We start from the raw sequence: 26,991 nt of genomic DNA, 5'->3' as shown, positions 1-26,991 counted from the left end.
ACTGTTCACTAACCTGTTGTCTCTGCCTCAGGGGTTAACCACACTAAGCGCGAGCTACTGCGCGTGGAGAGGGCGAGTCCACTTCCTGCTTGTAAATAAAAACATTGATTTCAGCCGACACAGGTCAGTGGCGTTTTCAGAGTCCTGCTCCCGCATATTACAACGCCTGGTAATTATCAAATATGAACATAACATGGTGTCAGGAGTGAACTGAAAGGCCGACCATGGAGCTGAAACCAGAGACCTTGAAACTGACAAGAAATGTGGATGAACATTGCCATGCTTTCAAACAACACTTTCAACTATATGTCGTTGCAATGGGGTTGGAGAAAGGTAGTGATGTTGCTGACCAAAGCGCAGGCTTTGGAAATCTAAAACACATTTGTGTTTGATATACCAGAAGACAAAGAAAAGTTGCCTGTTGTGCTGAGTAAATTTGATGATCACTGTTCACCTAAGAAGAATGAATGTTATGAGATACGTGTTTCGTTCCCAAATGCAGACTCGGGATGAACCCTTCGATAACTTTCTGGCAGATCTAAAAGTGAAAGCTCAGTCATGCAATTTTGGCCTGCTGAAGGACTCGATCAGAGATCAGTCTTTGGTGTACGCGATGGGAAGCTCAGAGAGAGACTGCTGAGAGAAGTGGAACTGAACCTGGAAACAGCGGTAAAGATGTGTCGGACAAGTGAACTGTCTCTGCAGCAAGTAAGGACATTTTCTGAACTTTCAACAGGAACTACTTCACAGTTCAGTGATGGAGGAGCAGCGGTAGGAGTGGTGTCCTGCCAGAAGAAACGACATGCACAGACGAGGCAGCTGCAATTTAAGCAGTTATCAACTGTAAGTGCTGTGGATCATGGCATAAAGTGAGACAATGTACTGCTTACGGTGAGCTATGTTTAAATTGCAGTGGAAAGAATCATTTTGCAAAGCAATGTTTATGAAGAGGAAAGAAGAAAAGAAGAGGAATCATGTAAACTTAGTAGATGATACTGACCTAAGTGACACATTCTTTATTGGTGTTGTGAGCTGTGAAAATGATTTAGAAAAAGTGCAGCGTGTTGACAGAGATGATAAATGGACAATGCCTTTGTTGATAAATTGAACCATGGTTAAGTTCAGATTGGACACAGGTGCGAAAGCGAATCTCATAAGCATGCCAGATATAAAAGAAATGCAAGTAAAACCTCATCTAAAAGAAGTAAAGTCGGGTTTAAGAGACTATAATGGACAATCAATCGAGTGCATTGGAACATGTCAGTTGAATGTGACAGTTAAAGGAACAAAACATTGTGTTCTTCTCAGTTGTAAAGAAAGATTGTGAGTCACTTTTAGGTGATAAATCCTGTGAAGAACTTGGACTGAATTAAATGAATCTAATAACCCTGTGGATGCAATGCTTCAGAATTATGAGGATGTCTTCAAAGGATTGGGTGCTGTACCTTGCACATACAAGATTCAGCTGAGAGAGGGCGCTCAACCCGTTGTGCATGCTGCACTTCGCATACCAGCACCACTGCAAAAGGGGTTGAAAAATGAATTTGACAGAATGGCCAAGTTGGGAATCATTCAGAAAGTGGAAGAGCCCACATATTGGGTTAATTCCATGGTGATTACAAAGAAGAAGAATGGAGAATTAAGAGTGTGCATGGATCCAAAAGATTTAAATGAGAACATCAGGAGACAACATTATCAAATACCCACTCGAGAGGAAATAATCAGCGAGATGGCTGGAGCAAGTTATTTCACCAAGTTGGATGCATCATAAGGGTTCCGGCAAGTAAAGCTGGATGAAAGCAGTACCAACTATTGTACCTTTAACACCAACCTTTGGAAGATACTGTTAAGATACTGTTCTAAGACTGCCTTTTGGGATAAAATCGGCACCCGAAATATTCCGTAGAGCCTTGGAACGGATCATAGAAGGCTTGGAAGGAGTGTGAGTCTACATTGATGACATTATCTGGGGATCAACAGCTCAAGAACACAATGACCGATTGAGAGGCGTCATGGAGCGCATACGGAAAAATGGATCGAAGCTAAATAAAAATAAATGTGAGTTTTGCGTCAAAGATATTATGTTTCTCAGAGACAAACTATCTCTGACTACGGAACCAGTGCTCACCTTCTGCGATCCAACTACAGATGCCTCAAAAGATGGGCTTGGAGCAGTTCTTCAGGTTGACAATGAACATTGGAAGCCAGTGGCTTATGCGTCCAGAGCCATAACGAAAGCTGAATGCAGATATGCTCAAATAGAAAAAGAATCTTTGGGGCTGGCTTATGGACTAGAACTGTTTCATAACTATGTGTATGGTCTGCCATCTTTTTTTAGTTGAAACAGATCACCGACCCTTGGTTTCCACCATTAAAAAAAAAATAAAAAAAACATCTGAACGAGATGTCAGAGGATTCAGAGGCTGATGAAGATCAGGGAAGCATCTGATTCTTGCTGATGCTCTGTCTAGAGCCCCTACAGACAAAAGTGTGAGTTCAACTGTGTCATGTTTGCCTTAAGATGTCGGACCCACATGCAGAATACACTCGGTGACAACAGGTAAAGCTTTAAAGGTTTTATTTCACTCAGGAGTTATACATGGTTGCAGAGCTAATCTGCGTTGACAAGGGACAGTTCGAACGGGAGCCCAGGACCAGATCAATCTGGGATGTAAGAGAAATTATTAGTTATCGGGAAGTGACTACATAAATAAACTAAAGGACGTAAGCTTACCACGAGGTGCAAATGACCCGACCAGGGAGGCAGGGAGTGTGGACTCAGCTTAGGTGTTGGCAGCAGGTGTCCGAGCAGCTGGAGAGGGGAGCGAGGGGGTCCGAGCAGCACCGGGATATCCAGGGATCCAGAACAGCGGAAAGAGCCAGGGTAACGTCGGAGAGAGCCTTGCGTCCAAGGGAAAGGGATCGACTCGAGAGGAACCAGAGGAACACAGAAGGAGTCGCCTCGAGGGAGACATGACACGAGGGAGGACGTCGGAGCACAGGGAGGTACCTGGGAAACACAAAGGGCGAGTATTAGCGCGTGAGCAAAGATTGACTGGCGAGAGGTCGTGGCTAGGAGGCATACCACAACAGTAACACTCTGGCATCCTCCCGCTGTTCGAGCGCAGTTCTTATAGTGCAGCTCCGGTGCTGCTGAACGAGCTGCAGGTGCGCACACTCCACCCACCAGCCAACCACAAACACCTGTGGAGGAAGCAGAGACCGCAGGAGGCTGCATGGCCCTGCCAGCTGAGTCCTGATAAACTGAAGAGGATATTCAGTGCCATGTGAATTTGGTGTCCACTGTGTTGCCTGTATCAGATGGAAAGTTACAGCAAATAGTTGAGGCAACAGCTAAGGAAATAGAGTTACAGTTGGTCTTACAGAATATGGATGAAGGATGGCCAATAGGCTGATGTTCACAGTTTTTCAAAGTTAAAGCTGACCTAAGCGTGGTGAATGGACTATTACTGAAAACCACAGAATTGTGATTCCACAAGAGTTAAGACAGCACATTCTACAGCGGATTCATGAGGGTCACCTAGGCATTGAAAAATGTAAAAGAAGAGTTAGGGAATCAGTTTTCTGGCCTGGACTGAATAAGGATATTGAGGTGTTAATAAGTGAATGTGAAACATGTCAGACATTTAGAAACAGAGCAAGGAACCTATGATAACTGACATTCCGACATCACCATGGCTGAAAGTGGGAATGGATTTGTTTAATTTTAAAGGAAAAGATTATTTAGTGATCATTGATTACTATTCAAACTATCCGGAGATGGCTCTGTTAGCTAATACGTCATCAAACTGCGTCATGACACATTCTAAATCAATCTTTGCAAGGCATGGCATTCCACATATTGTGGTGAGTGATAATGGACCATGTTTTAGTAGTAGAGAATGTCAAAAGTTTGTTGAACAGTATGATTTTAAGCATGTAACATCAAGTCCTCATTATGCACAATCGAATGGAAAAGCAGAGAAATGAGTTCATATTCTTAAGCAACTTCTGAAGAAAGCTGCGGATAGTAACTCTGACCCGTATTTAGCTTTATTAAGCTACAGATCATCACTATTGCAATGTGGATTTTCACTTGCTGAACTTTTGATGAATCGGAAGGTTCGTACAACTCTACCTAGTTATGACAGTAAAGAACAAGGTGCAAAGAAATCGTCAAAGTTGGAGAACAAGTTACAAAAGCATAAAGTAAAACAAAAGTCATATTATGACAGATCAGCTAAGACTCTACCCCCACTGTCATACAAGGACTCAGTGAGGATTGAGGATTAAAAGGGATGGAATACTAAAGCAACTATTCTGCAGGAAGTAGCTCCACATTCATTTGAAGTGAAAACTGAAGATGGACAAGTTCTGAGACAAAATCGTCGCAGTTTGTTGAAAACTCCATTAGACCCTGTTGATGAGTCCAGTGAAGATTCTAAGGACTCTCAGATTATTTCTACAACTGAAGAACATTGCAATGTGGACAGTATTGGGGACAATCCACCTGTCCTAAGAAGATCTACCAGAGTGGTGAAAAAACCTGATATTGACTGAACTTGTAAAAAAAAAAAAAAAAAAAATGAAGAGAAAAAAATAAGTTAAAATGTCTATATGTCGTAATTCATGTTTTAAATGAGTGTTAATTATGATAGGTAAAAGTGAGGTGAGCTTTATTATAATTATGTCGTATTTTGCTCTATAGGTCTTATACAATGTCTTTTGTTATTCTTTTAGAGGAATCTTTTTGTAACATTCTTACTTTAAAGAAAGGAGGATGTAATGATTGAATTAGTTATGTTTATGTCCACTAGATGGTGATCATGAGTTTACGTGAATGCATAAATGTAAAGAATAGGACAACAGAAGCAGAGAGTCTTAGTGACACACTTGTGAGAAACCTGTGTGAGGAGATCCATGAAAGGAGACTTTTAATAAAATAATCTAAGCAATACAAGATGCCTGGTAATTATCAAATCCGAACATAACAAGTACTATCAGCATTATGCTGATCTAGTTTAGCCATTTGTTGTGCTTAAATCATTACAATACCTTCAGAACCTTGTGTTGTATCTCGTGCCGTAATAGCTTTTTGCATAGAGTTTTTTGTTTTGTGACCTTTTTAACATTTTAACTAAATTGTACACTGTCACTGCACTGAACAAGAACTGTAATAAACAAGAGTTTAAAACAAAAAGTGACCAGATATTACTGAAAAACATGTTAATAAATAGCATGGGATAGTTTAATTATGTTGAATTGTGTTGTATGCATAGCTACTAAACTAAAATAGAAATTGTCACCAATATTACTATAACATATCAAGAATAAATAAAATAAATAAGCAGAACAAGATTAAAAGCAGTCCTTTTTGTCGTCTATGTTATTGGGTTTCAATAACTGTAAGTACAATAATGTTCACAACAATATATTCATCTGCGATTTACATAATTTCCAGGCTGCCAATACACATCCACACAGACTACGGCAGTAGGAGTCACGGCTCCACACAAAAACAGCGGTGCTGTTTTCAGCTTATCTTTTTTCTTGTTATGATTCAGACGGATCCCATTGCTCAAAAACCCCGAATCCACATTTCATAAATAGTGTGACTCTTAATCCATTTAATTAGTAGTGTAACCAAGATTTATTGGTTTGTCACCGGCACCAAGGAAAGAACTTGACTCAGAGCTTCTTGCATGCAGCTTACTGTCCTATGGCAATCCTCGAAGGACATTTAACCAGCATGTGGAAAAAAGGAAAACATGTATCTTCTTAACAGCAATGATGAAGCCAATCTTTATTTATGCATTTCGAGTCAAAAATAGTGCATGTTAAATATATATGACATGCACGCAGCACCTTTTGTCTGAATATGTGCGACACAGATTGAGTGCCAGTCTTTGTTAGTGGTTGACGGCTACCGTTTCCTTCCTCAAATTTCTTTATTAATCTTTGGTTTAAGAGATGCAAAAGTAATACTTTTTGTGAGCAGAATATGAGTTTGCGGAGCTAACCTTTTGGTTAGCTCCAGTCTCCCAGGGCTAAGGACAATCTTTGGCGTAAACTCTAAATTAATCTCCTATGTGTGGAGGAAATACAGGGTCTCTTTATTTCTACTTTGTTTGCTACCTTCAGCTGGCTAGGCCAGCACATGCAGCCTCCTAAAAGCACAGTGTAAAACATGCTTTGATTCAAACTTACTAGACTGAAAATGCTGTGAACACACACACACACACACCATATGGGTCTTGCCGTCAAAAGGGAGGTTCGGTCATCTTACAGCTGCTATCAAGGCAACTAAGTCTCACTACAAAACGTGTAGTATCCATGTTGGTCCACAGGGGGAAATCTAGCATTGTCACAATTTGGCTCCTCAATACGTTTCAGTCTACGTTTTATTTACCCTATTCATTTACATTGGGTTGCAACCAGGTCACGTGACTATCAAGTTTCCCCCTGTGAAAAAAGCACATGGCTGCCATTGCCTTTGGAAAAATTAAACATTTAAGCAAAATAACTTTGTCTGTATGCATTTTGATTACATTTCTAGCGAGAAGTATATATATTATTTTCATAATCTTCGTTTGGGGAAGGTAGATAGTCTTTCATTTATTAGTTTTAATGAAAATTTTCTCAGAAAGACGTAAGGAAGGGACGTTTTCTACCTACGTTCCTACCTAGTGTCACCAATAATATGGTATATATGAAAACAGCAATAAATTAAACATTAATTTTCATGACATCAAGCAAAAAGTGTGCATGATATACTTATAAGCTTCATTCAGGGAAGGTAGACAACCTTTCATTTATTAGTTTCGATGAAGAGTGCCAGTCATCCAGGTCATGGTCATTCCAAAAAAAAAAGTAAAAAACAAAGCAACTGGACTTCTTTTCCGTAGTTGAAGATGTTTCGCTTCCTCTCCCGGAAGCTTTCTCAATTCAAAAAGTCTGGAGTAATGTGGAGTAACAAGCTTTATACCATTGGCAGATAAAGGCCTTGCAATGGCTTAGATAACATGCAAATTCAATCGAAACAGGTCCACCTCTTAGTAATGGGCAGTCGTTAAAGCCATTAAGCCAGCAGATTGGACCGATACTGGTCCACTTCTCTGTAACGAGGAGTCGTTACAGAGAAGAGTTACAGAGTCGTTACGGGTTGTTATTGGCTTGGCTTAAAGGAACAATGTTTTGATCACCCGAATGAGGGTGAGAGTTAAGGTGATGATTGGCTGAAATTAATCCTATAGTTGTATTGTACGTTTTTGAGAATTGGAGAGGTTGTTTGGTTTCTCCAATATAAAGTTTAGAACATTCCTCACTGCACTGAACTGCATACACCACTCCGCTCATCTTAGGTTTGGGGGGTTTTATCCTTGGGATGCACCAGCCTCTGTCTGAGGGTCCTGTTTGGTTTGAAATGTACTGGGATTTTGTGTTTGGAGAAAATCCTCTTGAGTAAAATGACGATGCAAAAGCACCGTCATCCCATGTGTTGCTGGAGTCTCTGAAAAACTCAAGAGGATTTTCTCCAAACACAAAATGTACAGGGAGGACTCCAGCTCTGCAACAACTTCATGCATGGGGTGAGAAACCCTGTCCAAAACTGATAGCAGTTTTGCCAGGGTCTTTTGTCTCCCATCACCACCACCACCACCATTTTAGAAAACAGGCATTCCTGATGAGCTTATCTAACCATTCCCTCTCAGCGAATAAAAAACTACACCAATGAAGATGGCTGATGCCACCACAAAGTCCAAAAAAGTCTTCAGGAGTGCCCCCAGCACTCCTAAAGTCCTCAGTGTCTTCAGCAGGTAGAATCTGCACTGACCCTTTCTGTACACTGCTGCTGTACATGAAGGATCAGCGTATTCTTAACATATACTTAACTTTCTGTTGGATTCCATCACAAGAAAAAAAATGAGCTGATCCATGAAATTGGTATATCACTTTTCTTTATCACCTCTACTTTATCCATGTGCGCAAGCTTCTCATTCAACTCTGCTTTCAGTTTAAGAGGCACTGTTTTCAAGTGTGTACAACTGGAGTCACACTCTCATCTACTTATATTCTGTCTACACTTGGAAGAAAGTCCTTCAAAGCAATGACGGTACTACTAAATCAGTGCATCTGGATTATCAGATGGTTTTGACTGGATTGCAAAATGCTCTCTTAACTAGGTTGAGCTTTTGACATGATTTTAATCCTAGTATTGTCGTGAATTTACCATCCAGGATCAAAAGTTTATATTTACTTTTTAGTGTGAATGCTGCAAAGCAACTTGCTTTAACTGGCACTCTTTATTCAGTGTATCCACTCGTTATGATTTTCACTGGGAATATTTAGCTCTTTTTTATTAATTTTTCAAGGTATGACAATGCATATTTATTTGTATAGTAATTTTCAGTAACGACAATTCAAAGTGCTGATATGCCCCCCTTCTGAAATGAGGTTCACTGAGACTCCAGTGTGATTGTAGTCCTGTTTACTGTGATCGGCATTATCCACTATGGCTCCTGTAGATCCTGGTTCATTTGCACCATATGTTTCTCATGACTGTCTATATTTTGCAGGATTTTGAAAAGTGTTTGCTTTCCCACATTTATGCCATGCTTTGTCATGCTGGACAGGACCTTGGCTTGTGGAGTTCTCAACATTTTTGTCTACTTTTTTGAGGCCATTTTTTATTTGTGCATGTAGAATAAACAGTTTCATTCTTTACAGCAAGCACTGTTGTTGCTTCCTTATGCAGCTCCTTTGCTTGAGCTTGTGTGGTCTCTGCAGCTCTACACTTGTGGATTGCTTATTCCACAGTCAAGTCTTCCTCTCGCAATAATTTCTCTCTTAATGCATTGTCAGGGATTCCACACACCATTTTTTCTCTGAGTGTGTTTCATAGGTTTCCATACTCACACGTCTTACTCAGCGTGTGCAGCTCCACCAGATACTGATCAAAGTTAACTCATTTTTTTGATCATGTGAGAAAAGTTGTATCTCTAAAATGTTATATTCTGTTTTGTTACAAAGTGCTTCTCAATTTTTTCCATTGGCTGGCTGAAAGTGACATCCTCCACAAATTGAAAACTGTTATAAATGCCCTAAGCATCCTTACTTATAACATGGGTAATTTGTCTTTCCATCTTGTCATTATATCCTACTGCTCCACTTGCAGCTAAATACATGTTGAATCTTTGCTTTAATCTTTTCCAGTTATCTGCAATATTTTGTGTTAGATGCATAGGTGACAGTGGGTTTAGCTTTTCCATCGTTGATTAAATTAAGCATGTGCACCCATTTTCAGTCAAGGCAAGGCAAGGCAAATTTATTTTTATAGCACAATTCAGTACAAGACAATACAAAGTGCTTTACATGATTAAGATATAGCAAAATAATAAAATGTAGATAGAAAATAGAATAAAAGCAAGTAGGGATAGAATGTAGTAACAAAAAAGAACATTAAAAACAGTAAAACTGTTTAACTAGAACAGTCAAAGGCAATTTTAAACAGATGTGTTTTTAATCTTGATTTAAAATAACTCAGTCAGCCATTTCTTGCAGGAATTAAATGATTTGCTTATTTTTTCCTCATGTTCACAGTTTTTGTCTTCCCTCTTTCCAGATCTCACAGGATGTTTTTTCCCCTTTATTATGTCTAGCTTTTTGGCAAGTAGAATGGTGCCCTGGCTACCATGGTAATGCCAACCATATGTATTATACCAAGGAAGGTTTTATTCAATTCAATTCAATTTTATTTATATAGCACCAATTCATGAAACATATTATCTCAAGGCACTTTACAAAGTCAAATTTATTCATATTATACAGATTGGTCAAAAAATTTCCTATATAAGGGAACCCAGTTGATTGCACCAAAGTCCCGACAAGCAGCATTTACTCCTGGAGAAGCGTAGAGCCACAGGGAGAGTCGCCTGCAGTGTCCATGGCTTTGCAGCAATCCCTCATACTGAGCAAGCATGAAGCGACAGCAGAAAGAAAAACTCCCCATTAACGGGAAGGAAAAACCTCCAGCAGAACCGGGCTCAGTATGAATGGTCATCTGCCTCTACTAACTGGGGGTTAGAGAAGACAGAGCAGAGACACAACAAGAGAGACAAACAAGCACAGAAGCACACATTGATCCAGTAATGTGTTCTACATTAGATGGTAATAGCGGGTGATCTGTCTTCCCTGGATGATGTCACAGTTTACTGAACGCCATATAGCAGCCTAACTATACAGGTAGCTCAGGGTAACATTAGCCACTCTAACTATAAGCTTTGTCAAAAAGGAAAGTTTTAAGATTAGTCTTAAAAGTAGACAGGGTGTCTGCCTCGTGGGCCAAAACTAGGAGTTGGTTCCACAGGAGAGGAGCCTGATAGCTAAAGGATCTGTCTCCCATTCTACTTTTAGAGACTCTAGGAACCACCAGCAGACCTGCAGTCTGAGAGCGAAGTGCTCTGTTAGGAACATAAGGGGTAATCAGAGCTCTGATATATGATGGAGCTTGATTATTAAGGGCTTTATACGTTAGAAGAAGATATTTAAATTATATTTTTGATTTAACAGGAAGCCAATGAAGGGAAGCTAAAATTGGAGAAATATGATCACTCTTGTTGATTTTCATCAGAACTCTTGCTGCAGCATTTTGGATCAGCTGAAGACTTTGAACTGCATTTTGTGGACTTCCTGATAGTAAAGAATTACAATAGTCCAGCCTTGAAGTAACAAATGCATAGACTAGTTTTTCAGTATCACCCCTGGACATGTTTCTAATTTTGGCAATATTCCGGAGGTGAAAAAAGGAAACTCTGGAAACCTGTTTAATTTGGGATTTAAATGACATGTCTTGGTCAAAAATAACACCAAAATGTTTTACTTTATTACCAGAGGCCAAGTTAATGCCATCCAGATATGTTTATTTTTTGAGGACTCTGGTCCAAAGATTACAACTTCTGTCTTGTCAGAATTTAAATGCAGGAAATTCATCCAGCTTTTGGTGTCCTCAAGACATGACTGCAGTCAAAGTAATTGATTGGATTCAACAGGATTTATGGATAAATATTGCCGAGTATCATCAGCATAACAGTGGAAATTAATCCCATGCTGTCTGATAATTTTGCCAATCGGAAGCATTTATATAGTAAAGAGAATTGGTCCAAGGACTGAACCCTGTGGTACTCCACAAGTGACCCTAGAGTTTGAAGAAGATTTATTACTAACATAAACAAACTGTAATCTGTCCGATAGATAAGATTTACACCAGCCTAATGCTTTCCCCTTAATCCCTACAGTATGCTCAAGTCTTTGTAGGATAATATTGTGATCAACTGTATCAAATGAAGCACTGAGATCTAACTCGACAAGTACAGACACAAGTCCATTATCTGAGGCCATGAGAATATCATTAGTGACCTTCACCAGAGCTGTTTCAGTGCTATGATGAGCTCTGAAGCCTGACTGAAACTCTTTAAGTAGGTCATTACTTAGTAAATGTTCACAAAATTGATTAGCAACTACTTTCTCAAGAATTTTAGATACAGGTCTGTAATTTACTAACTCATCTTGATCAAGAGATGGACTTTTAAGCAAATGTTTAATAACAGCTACTTTAAAAGCCTGTGGTATATATCAATTTACTAAGGATAGATTAATCATGTATAAAATAGTGCCACTGATCAAAGGGAATATCTCCTTAAACAACTTGATTGGGATTGGGTCTAACATACAGAAGGTTTAGATGAAGCTAAAATTTTAGATAGCTCAGAAAGCTCTACTGCTTCTAAACAGTTCAAACACCGTGCAGGTTCTAAAGATTCCTCCAACGCTGCCTCACTTACTGAGGATGAGGTAATAATTTTTTGGAGGATGCCAATTATTTTATTTTTAATGGAATACATTTTTTTTATGAAGAATCCCATAAAGTCATTACTGCTAAGAGCTAAGGGAATGGATGGATCAACGGAGCTGTGACTTTGAGTAAGTTTGGTAACTGTACTGAAGAGAAATCTAGGATTATTTTTATTCTCCTCAATTAATGATGAAAAATATGCTGCTCTAACTCTGTGAAGGGTCGTTTTATACAACAATAAACTGTCTTTCCAGATTAGGTAGGATTCCTCTTGGTGTGTAAAGCGCCATTTTCTCTCCAATTTCCTAACATTGTGCTTCAAGGAACGCAGCTCTGAATTAAACCAGGGAGCCAGCTTCCTGTGAATAACCTTCTTTTTCAAGGGAGCTACATTGTCTAATGCAGAATGCTGTGACAAAGTCACACGTTAACAAAGACATCTATTTGTGAATGGGAAGAAAACAAAATTGCTGCTATCTGCAGGGTATTTCTGCAATACTGAAGATATTAAAAGGGGGACAGACTCTTTAAAGTTTGATGCAGCATTATCTGATAAAGATCTACTATAATGGAACCCTCTTATAGGGGTGGAGAACTCAGAATAAACTCAAATGTTATTAAAAAATTATCAGATAGGACAGGGTTGTGAGGAAATACCGTTAATTTCTGTTCTGTCTCTCCTCGAGGTCGGTCGGTTTTTCTTCAGCTCTCCAGAGCTCCTTATCTGCTTTTACCCTGCCCCCATTCTCCTGCTATTTGCTTCGTCTGTGTCTTTTGTGCCATTTCTTCATAGCAACCGAAAGCTCTAAGGCAATTATGGATCTCGTCAGCTGGTCTCTCAACGCTATTGATCAAATTTTTTCAACTGGAAAGCAAAGGACCGGGGAGCGTGCCTGTCCCGACGGAACTTTTTTTGCGGGATACATCTTGGACCCGTGGCAGAAATGGTCCACGGTGTGCCTCTCAATTCTTTCTGTTGAGGACGTCGAAGATGTCTACTTATTCGGATTTATGATACTTGGATTCCTCATTTTTGGCTTTGGAGGATATTTAATGTATCAACACCTTCAAAAGCTGCTGGCGGTAAATATGGCCCTGATGAGACTGCCAGTGGCAGTCGACGCGATCACGAGGTCGTTGAATGAACAAAACGGACGGCTTGATAAGCTGACCGCGGTTGTGGTACAGAGGTGAGATGGGATAAAACCTGGAAGTGTGAACGTTACTAGCCCATCGATTGGATTATTGGAATATTGGATCCTGGAGCCAGCGGCGAAAAGACTCTAAGGCTGACAGAAAAGTTGGTGTCAGCTTGTTCTCATAACAAATTCTGTTTTCTTCAAATCGGACTCCCCGCTATCAAATTCTCCCTGGTTGTTATGGCGACATCGCACAAATTCCCTGCTACCCCACATTCCTGCGGACATCTGTGGAGGAGTCAAGCCGGAGCGGCAGAGTGATAAGACTTTCCACCAAGGACACTTGCCTGCCGAAGGACGGCCTTCATGGACATACAGATTTCCACACAACATGCACCCAGACACACATATGCTCACAAATACAGATGACTTTACCCGACCAGAACTCAAATGTTTACCTTCTGCATATATGTGTCTCGTCATTGATTGTGCTTTTTGTGCAAATGAGGTTTTTTTGTTGGATGCTTCACATTTTGTGTGGAAACACAAATTGTGCAGCACCTGTCTTTTTTCTCTCCTCCACTTGCCCAGTGTAAAATCTTTTTTCAACAGATCTCAAGGCAGCGCCTAGGGACCCCGTGTAAAGCGGGGTCTGGGGCAGTTTGGGGAACGCACCTCACGGCTAGCGCTCATGTAGCAGCGGCCGACTGGGTGTGTTCCTGGCAACGCAAGGCCTCAGTCAATCGTTCCCCCAAAATGTTTGTTAAGTGTATGTGATGGACGGTTGTACTGGAACTGAAATTTCGATTGTAATGCAAATTGCAGTTGACTAATAAAATTGATTGATTGATTAATTGATTGATAATTCTTCACAATCAATGCCATATGTCAGTACAAGGTCTAAGTATGGAGCCAAGAGCGCGTTGGTTTATGCACATTTTGACCAAAACCAATTGAATCTAGGATAGTTTTAAAGGCTACACCAAGGTTATCACATTCTGTGTCAACATGAATGTTTAAATCCCCCACTATAATAACCTTGTCAGCGTTTATCACCAAATCAGATAAGAAGTCTGACAACTGATCCAAAAACTGAGTATAAGGGCTTGTAGACGATACCAAACAACAAAGAGAAGAGGTTTTATTGCTTTGCAATTTGGATGAAGGAAGCTGAGGGTTAAATGTTCAAAAGGACTGTAGTTATTAGTTGGCCTGGGACTAATTAATAAATCAGACTGAAAGATGGTTGCCACTCCTCCTCCTTATCCTACAGATCTGGAAATGCGGAAATTTGAATAATTGGAGGGAGTTGACTCATTTATACTAACGTAGTCCTCTTGTAGCCAGGTTTCTGTTTGACAAAATAAATCAATCTGATTATCGGTAATCAATTCATTAAGATAAGATAAGATGGGCTTTATTGATCTCACATTGGAGAAATTCACTTGCCACATCGGCTCATAAGAAAAGGTGCAAAGGTTGGAAAGGTGCATCAGTTATATACACAGTGAATCTTCATATATACAGTGGATCAAAGAAAAAGAGAAAAATAAGAATAAAAATACAAAAAGAAATAGGAATGGGCATATGATTTCTTATTTCTTATGAATGTAAAAACGAGATCATATGCCCACTCACACACACAAACACACACACACACACACTCCAAAGGCCCTCAGCCTCCTCAGGAGGTGGAGGTGGCTCTGGTCCTTCTTGGATAGATCGTCGGTGTTATGAGTCCAGTTCAGTTTATTGTTGACGTGAACACCCAGGTATTTGAAACTCTCCACAGTTTCTATGTCCTGCCCCTGAATGTTCTCAGGTGAGTGAGGTGGGGGTCTTCTCCTGAAGCCAATCACCATCTCCTTGGTTTTGCTGGTGTTTAAACACAGATGGTTCTTCTCACACCAGTCCACAAAGTTCATGATGACCAACCGGTACTCCAGCTCGTTCCCCTCAGACACACAGCCCACAATGGCTGAGTCATCAGAGAACTTCTGAAGGTGGCAGCTGTCCGTGTTGTAAGTGAAGTCCGAGGTGTAGACTGTGAAAAGAAATGGAGACAGAATGGTGCCCTGGGGGGCCCCGGTGCTGCAGAATGCCACCTCTGACAGCCGTGCAGCCGCACGTGCTGAGGGTGGTCAGTGAGGTAGTCGATGGTCCAGTCAGCAATATGTTTGTCCACACCAGCGTCTTCCAGCTTCCCTCTCAGCAGCACCGGTCTGATGGTGTTGAAAGCGAAGAACATGACTCTCACAGCGCTCCCGGTTGTCTCCAGGTGGGTGAGCGCCCACTGCAGCAGGTAGATGATGGCATCCTCTACTCTGATGTTGGGCGGGTAGGCAAACTGCAGCAGGTCCAGAATGGGGCTCACCACGGTCCGTAGGTGAGCTAGGATGAGGCGCTCCATGGTCTTCATCAGGTGGGAGGTCAGGATGACTGTTCTGAAGTGGGCTGGTTCCCTGGCGTGCGGTGTTTTGGGAACCGGTACCACACAGGAGGTCTTCCACAGGGTGGGGACCACCCCCAGGCTGAGGCTCAGGTTAACTAACAAAGTCATTGGAGGGAGAGACCTTATATTTAATAGACCACATTTAATTGTTTTATTTTTTGGTTCAAGGTGAGCCGTATTAATTTTTATTAGATTTTTATGATTTGTTCCTTTTAGATCAGTTTTTGATCTATTCAGTTTTGGCCGTGGGAAAGACACTGTCTCAAGAGGGTAATGGGTGGGTAACAGTGCAGAAGCTGCAGAGAGGTGTGTTAAACTATGGCTCTGCTTCCTGGTCTGGACCCTGGGTTGTCAGCATTTAGGAGAACTAATAAACACAGCCAGATTCCTAGAAAGAAGAGCTGCACCATCCAAAGTGGGATGGATGCCGTCTATCCGGATCAGACCAGGTTTTCCCCAGAAAGTTTGCCAGTTATCAATGTAGCCCACGTTGTTTTTAAGACACCACCTAGACAACCAGCGGTTGAATGATGACATGCGTCAAAACATGTCATCACTGGTCAGATCAGGCAGGGGACCAGAGAAAATTAGTCCGACATTGTTTTAGCAAACTTACACACCAAAGCAACACCAACTTTAGTGACCTCTGATCGGCGTGACCGGGTGTGATAATCGCCAGTGTGAATAACAATCTTACTGTATTTACACTTGTCCTTAGCCAGACGTTTCAGGTAGGATTCGATGTCACCCGTTCTGGCCCCTGGCAGGCATTTGACCATGGTCCCTGGGGTATCTAGTGCTACGTTTCTGACTATAAAGCTCCCAATAATCAGGGTCGACTTCTCAGCAGGTGTGTTGCTGAGTGTGGAAATTTTTTTAGAAACGCAGACGTGTTGGTGGTGACCTGGGGGCTGGAATCTAGAGCTATGCTTCCTACGAACCGTCACCCAGCCAGCCTGGTTACCCGGCTGCTTGGGTGCTGCTGCTGGAGGACCGCTACGTGAAGTTACTCTATGTGGCTCTGCACTAGCAAAGGGGCGGCTATCAGCTGGTTTTTCAATAGCACCGAGCCTGGTCTCCAATTCTGACACCTTCACATCCAAAGCTACAAAAACACTACATTTATTACCATTAATTTAGTACCATTATCACTAAAGGAGGCAGAGGAATAACTAAACATCTGACACAGAGAGCAAGAGATAGGGGGAGACTTAGACAGAGACGGAGAAGCGGAGGAAAGAGAAGGGGAAGAAGCCATTGTGGAGCTAAACCTAGGTTAGGCTAAAGCTACGCTAGCGCCCTATTACCACGCCAAAACAGCAAACCGTGTGAAACACGAGGAGATCCCAATGGCGATGTGCAGCAACAGAAAATGTTTTAAAAGTGCTTATGTGTTAGAAACAGATGTTACAGCAAAGAGATTAAAGATAAAAAGCGAGAGAGTCTGGAGCAAAAGACAGCAATTCACACCTTGATAACAGGAAGTGACACAATACGTCTTACCGCAAACAGGAAGTGACTGTATTTACACAGCAGAATTAGAGTTAATTATGTTAATAGATCCTTGTTCGACGTCAAATCCTTGATGATTTATTTTATTGCTGTTAAAGTATTATATGTAAACAGATGCAAAACATGACGGGAGGAGGGATAATAAGGACAGAATAAGTTAACGATAGACGCAAAGAAAATATATGGACACAATTAACAGAAACAAACACAGACAGCACCAACACCAGAAGCTGGAATATGGAACAAAACTGTTGATACCAATTGAGATAACTAAAGGACAACACATCTGGTGAATAAGTTTGTATGTATGAACATTAAAAATATGTGGCGTAGGCCTTACCTGAATTTTGCTCAGTGATGGGTGCAGATGGCAACTGCCATCCCCCTTCCAGGTATAAGCAGAGAGGATCCCAAGACCCAGGAAATTAGCAGCACCACAGTGCAGAGGCCAGGCACCCCATCACAGGGACACCACAGATCCACCAAGAGGACAGCAAAGAAAAGCCCAGGACAGAGCCACCAGGAACCAAGAGTGACAACCTAAAGGTCCTGCCAGGCCCCAGTTACCCAAGTGTGAGTCAAGATCAGAATTAGTTTTACTGTTTTACCTTGAGTCAAAACTGAGGTATAGGGAGTTTATGTTGCAGGTAATTCTCATTCCTTTTCACGCCATCAAACCTACAGCATCCCTTCCATACCTGCAGTTACTCTACTGGATTATGTGTAGCCTCCTTACCAGGCATTATCAACAAAATTTCTGCCGCTTTTCCAGACTTACCACAGGCTTCTTTACTGCTTATGTATTTAATGTTTTCATTGCCTGTAGATGTAAGTGGTTGGCCATGTCTTGGTAGGTTTGAAATTAAACCATGCCTGTCACGATCTTGGCACTAGTGCTTGCCTGATTACCATTTGACACACCTGGTTAGCTCTGGTACGCTTCCCATCTATTCTCATCAGTTCCACCTGCATCTCATGCTATATAACCAGCCCTCAGACCAGTCACTAGTGCCAGATTATTACATCTCACCAGTAAGTAAACCAAGTGTTATTTATCCTGTCTGCTAGCCTGTGTCCCTGATCTGTTTCTGCTTTTTGACCTTCTGAGCCTGCCTAGCCTGTCAGACCTTATAAACGTTATTTCTGGATTGCTGACCTGGATCTGTGCCCTGACCCTGCTCCTGGATTTTGGTTTGGACTGTTTTCCCGCTCTGCTGACCACCTGGCTCTGACACGGTTAAGGTTCTCGGACTACGATCGTCCTCTATGCCTCTGTTGCTACTGACCCACTGCCTGTTCCCTGTCGACCAAGGTCTAGCCAGTTTTTGTAGAGTCTTCCTCAGAGTTTCTCTGGCCAGACTCTGGAACGCTCAAGGAGACTACCAGCAACCAACACCGACCAGCAGCAGCTGAATCTTTCAATAAACTGCCTTCCAACTGCCTTTGTCTTGTCTGGCTGAATTCTGTGTCCTGCGGTTCGCTTATTACAATACCCTCATTATTTTTGGATGATGGTCTTGAGCAATGCTGCATGGGTTGTTCTTGGAAAAATTCATCACCTAACCCTGCATTAATCCTCTCCACAACTCTTCCTGACCTATTGTTGTCTTCATGTTGCTTTGTTCCACTAATGTCCTCCAATAAACCATATATCCTTTTCCTTCCACTTCCCATGTATACAGACCCGGCGGCATGGGCGGGCATTGGGGGGCCGTGCCCACCCTGTAAGCCAGCTGTGCCCGCCCTGGACTGGAAGCTTTTTTTATTTTTACCTCAGAGTGGCCATCGTTCTATTAGTACTATCTTTGATGTGTCAATCATATATTTTAACCAATCAAATCAACGACTGAAGGCAACATGCTAGCCAATCACAGCTGGAGTGGGGCGGGACACTGAGTCATAGCCTTCAGTCACCTCCGCGGTTCGACTGCGGTCACTGTCGGTAGAGCGGGATGGATATTCGGTCTGATTACCAAACAATTACAAGAAGTTACAATGAAGCAAAGGACAGAGAGCTGGAAGCAGCGCTATTAATTTCTGTTTGAAATGTCAGCACTGAAGTCTAAACTGGAGTAAATATTCACGCTAGGAGGGTTAACTACGACAGCTAGGTGCACAAGGAGCAGAACTAAGCAGGAAAACTCTGCCAAACTGAAGGGTTACTTGGGTTACTTGTAGGCAGAAGTGAACTCTGCTTTGTTCTGCTCCTTGTGCTCCATAGCTGCTGTAATTACAGAACCTCTTCTAGTAAGAATTTTTATCTCAGTCAGTTTTCAGCCTGACACCAGTGCTCATGTTTATCAGCGTGTATCTTATGCTAGACTTTTGTGTCAAGACACAGCTTTACAGGTTGCTGTATCTCACTGATAGTTTCCAGTAACCCAAACCCAGCATAAAACCTGCCCAACTTAAAAGAAAAAAAAAAAACAAGCCCAAATCTCAAACTCTCTCATGTTAAAAGCACAGAACTATTAAACACATCAGAACTATTAAACACATAAGAACATGCCATTAGCACACAACTGCGCTGAAGCAAAGAAAAGAACTTTGCGCAAACAGGCTCCGAACAAGATGTACAATCAACCAAATAATACACATGATCTCTTTAACAATCATGATATATCAACTGGAAAAAAATATATAAATAGCTCCCCAACATGAGTTGTAAATCTACCTTAATATAAACTTAATTTCTCTCAGTATAGCTCAATCAAACATTTCTCTTACACACAGTCATGAAATATTTTTAAATTGATAAGTAGAACTCAATCCCTCTTGGGCGTTTACACTGACAGAACACTTGATTAACCTTTATTCTTTTCTTAACAACCAATATAATTCATTATAACTACTATTCATTGATGATGTCAGATCGATAGATTCGACTTATTTAAAAAATAAATTGACCAGTATGAGTTGAAGGAGATGGCATTTTATTAAAATTGTCTTGGTGTCCTTTCCGACCTTGACGACTATTTTGATATATAAGTAATTCTTTGTAAAAGGCCAACAAATGTTGTGAAAAGCTTCCCAAAATTTTTACAACCTGCCCATAAGCTATTTTTGTTCCATGCTCAATGTGTTCAAAAGCGTAATTGGTTGGAAACCTGCCTAATTTGGCAACACTGACTACACTATTGCTTTTTATTTGTTCGTTACAGTAGTCAGAGCCACTGGTTCAGCCTGAAGCATATATATATATATATATATACATATATATATATATATATATATATATATATATATATATATATATATATATATATATGTGCCCCCCTGAAAAAATGGAATGCCCCCCCCCTTTAATTTGTTTCTGCAGCCGGGTCTGCATGTATAAACTACTTTGTGTAGGTCTATCATAAAATAACAATACATTTATGTACATTGAAAGTTTTTGCAATACCAAGACAAAATGTGAAAACTAGTGATGTTACGTGATGTGCCGAGGCTTCGAGGCGTGTGTCGAGTAATGAAGGGGGCATTTCCGTAAAGCGTGTATCGAGGCCTACTTCATTTAGGGGAGGAGCCACAAACGATGACGTCCGAAGCCTCGCTGCCCGGCTGTACCACGTGACTGCTTCGGGAAGTGGCTCATGATTTTGCCAGATATGGCTGCACCCTGGATCATAAAACAGTTCTGCTAACCAGATGCAGTTTAAAACGCTACTTGGTCTTTTTATAGGTTTAGTTTTTATTAATTCTGCATTTTTTAACTACATGCACCGTATTTCTGTGCCTCAGCGCTTGCTCCTCTCCCCCCCTCCTTTCCCTCGGAGCAGGTGCTTTTATCACCGTTCACCATTCAAAACGTGAATCACTACATTTAATGTCCTCACATCGGTAGCAACGTATGCCAGTTAAAGTCAATAGGAGAGTTACTAGCTGTGTTTCATGCTCTCTTTTTTTTAAACATAGAATCAGTTGCGCTTCGGAGGGCTGCTGCCTCGCGCTTTAATTCAGGTGCGCACTTTTAAGGGTCATTTTAAAGAACTTGTAACATCAGGGGCTTCATCTCAGACCTGTCAGTACCCCCGTTCCCTTTATAGGAGCCCTTTACAGTATTTAGTTATGCATTTACCCCACTGTTTATCCGTCGCACGCAGCGCACCAACGAGAGTAAAATCCGCCCAATGCACCGCCGAGAGCAATAGAAATTTGTCTGATCAGCGTGGCGACTGACTGAGAAACCTGTCGCTGTGAAAGATGATGAGAATGTTATAAACTGTAACAGTCTAGTAGTGCATTGAGCTGAAAGGAGGAAGACATCAGCAGCTGGATCGTGCGTAAAGACGCAGCGGGAACCTCTGTGTGCTTCAGTGTTGCTGCTGAGGGGAAATTGTTGACCATAACCACCCCCCCCCCCCCCCGCCCACAAAATTAGCATAATCTCACTCTTAACTTTTGATCAAAGTTGAGAGGTCTGATTATTACATACCATGCCATATCATATGACACTACTATTTTGGGAATAATTACACACAGATAATACATTCAAACAATATTTTATTATATACATATGTGTATACATAATTTATGTAGACAAATGATTTCGTCCTACACTTTTTGTGAAGTCATTCCCAAGAGCCAAAATAGACAAAAAAATCAATGCATCACACGTGTTAAGATACAGCTGGCTGTGATTATACAACTGGCCAGTAGGTGGTTTTGTGTGCACATGAAGTTCCAAGAAATGAACCCTTTCTCGAACCAGTTGGCTCAAGTGGTTAAATGCCTCATGAGGCTTCATCTCACCATCGCTAGTGAAAACGTTAAATTTAAATGAATACTTTACAATATAAACTTGTCACCTGGTAAAATATTATTAATCAAGAAATGTATTAAGGATGTAGTAGGTATCTTTGTCTATGTTAACCCCTTAAGAGTAAAAAAAGAGTAAAAAAAATCCCTGTCTGAAAAACAATAATGAAAATCTCTTGGAATTTGGTTGTAGTTGATTACCATGAAAGAACACTACTGTATGTGATGATAAATTTAGAGTAATCTCAGCGAGAAGATATGGAGGAAAAAAGAGAGAGAGGTCCAAAGAGTGAGAAAGGAACTACAAGAGATGAGGAGCAGTGACATGTTGAGGGAGAGGGTCAGGTAGAATAAAGAATTGTGGATGGCAGACACTATATTGAGTGCTGGGGATGGATGAAGGGACACCGAGTTGAAGGGAATGTCCTTTTGCTAGAAGAGATCTGATTGAGGTCAGTTTTGCTACCAGAAAAGACACTACTTTAATCACCCTTTGTCTGCCTCATCATCATGAAGGGTGTGGCCTCATCAAGAGAGAAAGAGAGTGACTGCTTGGAGTCGAAAAGAAATATAGAGAGAGACGGAAAAAATATGACTGTAGAGAGATGAAAATGAGCAAGCTTTGCTACATAAGATAGTGGGAGACGTAGTTCTCTATCGAGAGAAAGAGAAAGGTTAGACAGAATTGTTGCATCATGCAGAGTGTTAAACTGAAGCAATGTAAACAATGAGTGCAATGAATATAAAATAAGAGAAAGAAAAGAAAAACATTTATGTAACTCATTTGAAACATCAGTACCAGGAAAGGTGAGGAATAACCTTGCCTGCAAACTGAATTCTTGCATATTTGTGCGTTCACAAACATGAAAATTCATCTTGTCCCACCTCAAAAGTTCAGGACCGAACACAAAATGGTTCAGGCACATCACATATTATAGTTTAAGGCGGGGTATACAAGCTGTGATGAAACCAAAAGCTGCCAAGCCCACAGTCAAACCAAAATAAACATGGCAGTGTAGGAGGAGGCACGCGTAGCTTTTAGAAAAAAACTTGGTGCAGTGCCTTGGCCTGCATAACTTGTGGTTTCTCATGCCGTCTGCTGCTTAAAACATTTTAATTTGATACCATGATTGGCTAAAACCAAACTTTGGTAGGCAGGCAATACGTGTCACTACTCAGAAAGTTCTGCTGAATGTCCCTCCTTTCCCCTAACAAATTTGATGGGAGCAGACCCACATTGATAATGTGGAGATGGTGGAGTGCTACACCTTATCATTCTAGCTCTCCAGGTTAGGTGAAGAAAACACAAGAACTCGCTTGGAAAAAGGAAAGGAAAAATAGGACCTAAATATGTAATATAAATAGAAAAGGTTTCTGATGGCATCCAGATGGTAGAATAGTGAGAAAGAATATGTATCTTTTTGAAAAGCAAACAGAGATATGAAATTTCCCTGATCTGATTTTACACTTTTGATTATGCTTTAAAAAAAATGTCAGAGTAACAACATTTGAATGACAGCCATACACTGACTTTGCCTAAAATACATTCATGAATCAAACAACACAGAATATACTGTACTTTCACCTTTTCTTTTCCTATTATTTATCTCAGACTTCAAGTACAGGGCTGAGTACTGTTTTGTGCAGAAATACTTTTAATTTATACATTCTTAAATCTATGATTAATTCGGATTATATTGTAGGGCAAATCCTGGGAACCATTATTTAACCCAATATGATTCAATGTACGTTATTTTTTTTTTCTCAAGTGAATGTGGTTGACAGTAAGCAAATAAGGAGTGGGTTAAAAGTGTAAATAAGAAATAATTGGTTTAAAATGAAGGATTTTACCCACACATGTTCTCATTATTACTGATGAAGGTTGCAGCCGGTGGCAGAACACAGTAGTCAGTGTCATGGTATACACCCTGGACAGGTTACAGTCCATCCCAGGACAGCACAGAAACGCATATACATATACATACCCATCCAAATTAGAGCGACCAATTAACCAAACAATAATATTTTTGTGAGATGGGAGGAAGCTGGAACACTCAATAACAAAGAAACAATAAACTCACAAATGCACAGAGATATCATCCACACTTCCCATAGAAAGTTGTAGTCATATCCTTAACAAACATCTGGTGACAGTGGAGAGGAACAACTCTCTTGTAAAATGAAAAAAAAAACATTGCAGTTCAAGAGTGTTACACAGCAATAGTAGAAAAAGGTCAATGTGAACGAAGATCATCAATGCTTATAGCCCCTTGAGCATTTTAGGTGGCATGTAACTAAGAAGTAATTTAATATAAGTTTAGAAGTGTTTGATGACTAAAAGATTTGTCTCCCATTCTACTCTTAGATGTTGTTCAATTCAGTTCAATTAAATTTCATTTCATTTCTATATCAACAATTCACAACACTTCAGAGAGTCAAATTCAATCAAATCCTACAGACAGATTGATCAAAAAGTTTCCTATCTAAGGAAACCTGGCAGATTGCATTGAGTCTTGACAAGCAGCATTCACTCCTCCTATAATAGCATGTAGTCACAGTGTGCAGTCGTCGGCATTGTTGATGGCCTTGCAGCCATCCCTCCTACTGAATATGCATGCAGCAATCCTACCACCCCTTTTTTAATTTTTTTTTTATTCATTTTTTTAGGGATGCCACTTAAAGTAATCATAAAAATCATCATAAAATAAAATGAGGCAGAATAAAATTTTATTTATGTTTGTCCCAAACATGAAAACAGCAAGCTTCATGTTCTGGCTCTCAGTAAATTTGTGGAACAGAGAAAGTCATTCACCTAAAAGCCGCGGGACTGTAATAAGCCAAATGCAAGAAGATGCTGGAAACATCACATTTGTTGAGAAACCGCTAGCATGTAAAGGTGGTGTTGGATATTGTCATGATGTGTGCCAAACGGAACATTCCGCTTAAGGGGCAAAAAGAAAAAGAAGAGCACCGGATTCTGTTTCTGCCCCCCTCACTGCCTCAACCGAGTATCATTGAACATAAATTATGCTGGGACCAGCCTTTTGTTTTTCTACAGCCAGCTAGGTTGTGTAGAAAAGTGAGACACAGTAAATTGTAGGGCCTTAAATGCTGTGCTACAATCATAGAATTTGGGGTTACGGTAGATAAAAGTGTCATTTCCTATAGTGCCATTTCCTGTGGGCTTAAGACTAATGCTAGTGACTAATGTTAGTGGATCCGCTTGGAGCACAACCATAAAACATCTGCTCGAGGAACAACTTCAAACTCAGCCTTCGGCATGTGTAATTACACACTTAGAGGAGCCCTGCGCAAATACAGGGGAAATAGTGTTTGGTCAGGGTGGAGGTTGAGATAACAAACCCGTCCCTGTGAAAGGTGGCGACAAATGTTATGAAATGTAACAATCTACAAGAGCAGGAGCAGATCAGAGGGAAACAGCAACAGGATCACGCATAATGACGCAGCGTAACAACTGCCGCATCCTTCAAGCGTTGCAGCACTTGAAGGATGCGGCCAACCATATTTTCCCCTTTTTTGCTGTAACTGTAACATTGTTTTTAATAAAAGAAAAGAAAATAGCAGAAGGTTTCCATTGATTAAAATGGTTGTGTGTGTCCTGAGTGTTCAGAAACTGCACTTCTCCATAGTGAACTTAAAAATAAACTTACTTACCCATTTTCATTAGGCCTGGCCTAAAAGCTATAGAGGGTAATGACAGATGATCTGCACCCCCTAGCAGAACACTAGACCAGCGAATAAAACACAGAGAGAACATAAAGTTAAAGTTGAAATGAACAAATAATGCAAAATTGGAGAACTATAGGAGAACTCAGCAGAGTGAGAGAAATATCTATTGATGTTCTCCAGTAGCCTATTGCCTATAGCAACAGAGATAGCTCAGGATAGCCTAAGCTACTCTATAAGTTTAATCAAAAAGTTAAGTTTAAAGCCTAGTCTTGAAAGTAGACAGGGTGTCTGCCTCACAGACGAAAACTGGGAGTTGATTCCACAGAAGAGCCTAATAATTAAAATATCTTCCTCCCATTCTACGTTTAGAGACTCTATGAAAACACCAGTAGACCTGAAGTACTCTGTTAGGAACATATGGGGTATGACGATACTTGACTAATGTAGTCTTGGCAATTTCTCCAGACGTTTCCCTCAGTCCTTCTTTGAATAACTGTGCATGCACAAGGCCATCTTGCCTGTTCTTCCGTTCCTCAAGGGGATCACGGGAAAAAAAATCTCCCAAATCCACTCTGATCTTCTTTGTACGGATGCCTTTCTTCTCTTCTCATAAACTTGTACATAGTTTACTCTTGCAATTCTCAGCCATGTTCAAAGTATATGTGTGAGCTGTGGAGCTACAATGAATGCCTAACACCGAAGCTAACCAGATACATAAACACTAGAAGTTTGCATGTGCAGCCAGCAAGCAGAAACTGCGGGTACATTGCAGTAACGTGAGTGCGTCAGAATGATTGGCGTGTAGGACAACCAATAGAAAAGGTGATACACCCGGAACTTGAGGGACAGAGGGGGGTAAGAGCAGAACCAAACCTCTGACCAATCGCAGGGATTGGTCAAACTTTTTACAGGCCTCTTACTTTCACGGAGATCAAATTTTTTAACATCCATTTTCTGAATACATAATGTCTTGACTACTGTCTGGATGGAAGGGCAATTTCACCCAGTATAACAAAAAGTGTTTCTGAACAGGACTACCAACTATAGCTTTAAGGGCTTTATATGTGGGAAGGAGAATTTTAATTTATATTCTTAATTTATCAGGAAGCCAATCAAGGGAAGCTAAATATGACCTCTGTTTTTAATTTTCTTCAGAACTCTTGCTGCAGCATTTTGGATCAGCTGAAGGCTCTTTGAACGGTATTTTGTGGACTTCTGACAGTAAAGAACTATAATAGTCCAGCCTTGAAGTCACAAATGCATGGACTAGTTTTTCAGCATCACTCCTAGACAGAATATTTTTAAATTTGGCAATTTTCCAGAAGAGAAAAAAGGAAAGCCTGGAAACCTGTTCAAATGGGATTTAAATGACATGTTTGTGGTCCAAAGATAACACCAATATTTCTACTTACTGACAAAGCTCTGATTGTGTAATCTTATTTTCACTATAAAGAAAGCAAAGCAGATAACATTGAATCCACAAGTAAGCTTGGCGCCTGAGAGTAAAATGATTTGTCATGAAAAAAAGAAAAACTATGACTTCACAAGTGCAGCACCATACTCCACTTGTGAAAGTAAACCTGTCCAAA

General features: G+C 40.7%; 1 pseudogene; it reads right to left on the bottom strand.

The window, feature by feature from the left end:
* Window positions 1-594: 594 nt before the first annotated feature.
* Window positions 595-16,700, bottom strand: LOC118562207 (annotated as a pseudogene).
* Window positions 16,701-26,991: the final 10,291 nt, after the last annotated feature.

This window comes from Fundulus heteroclitus, unplaced genomic scaffold (assembly GCF_011125445.2).
Source record: "Fundulus heteroclitus isolate FHET01 unplaced genomic scaffold, MU-UCD_Fhet_4.1 scaffold_83, whole genome shotgun sequence".
Taxonomy (NCBI): Eukaryota; Metazoa; Chordata; class Actinopteri; order Cyprinodontiformes; family Fundulidae; genus Fundulus; species Fundulus heteroclitus.
This window is presented reverse-complemented; position numbering and strand designations above follow the sequence as displayed.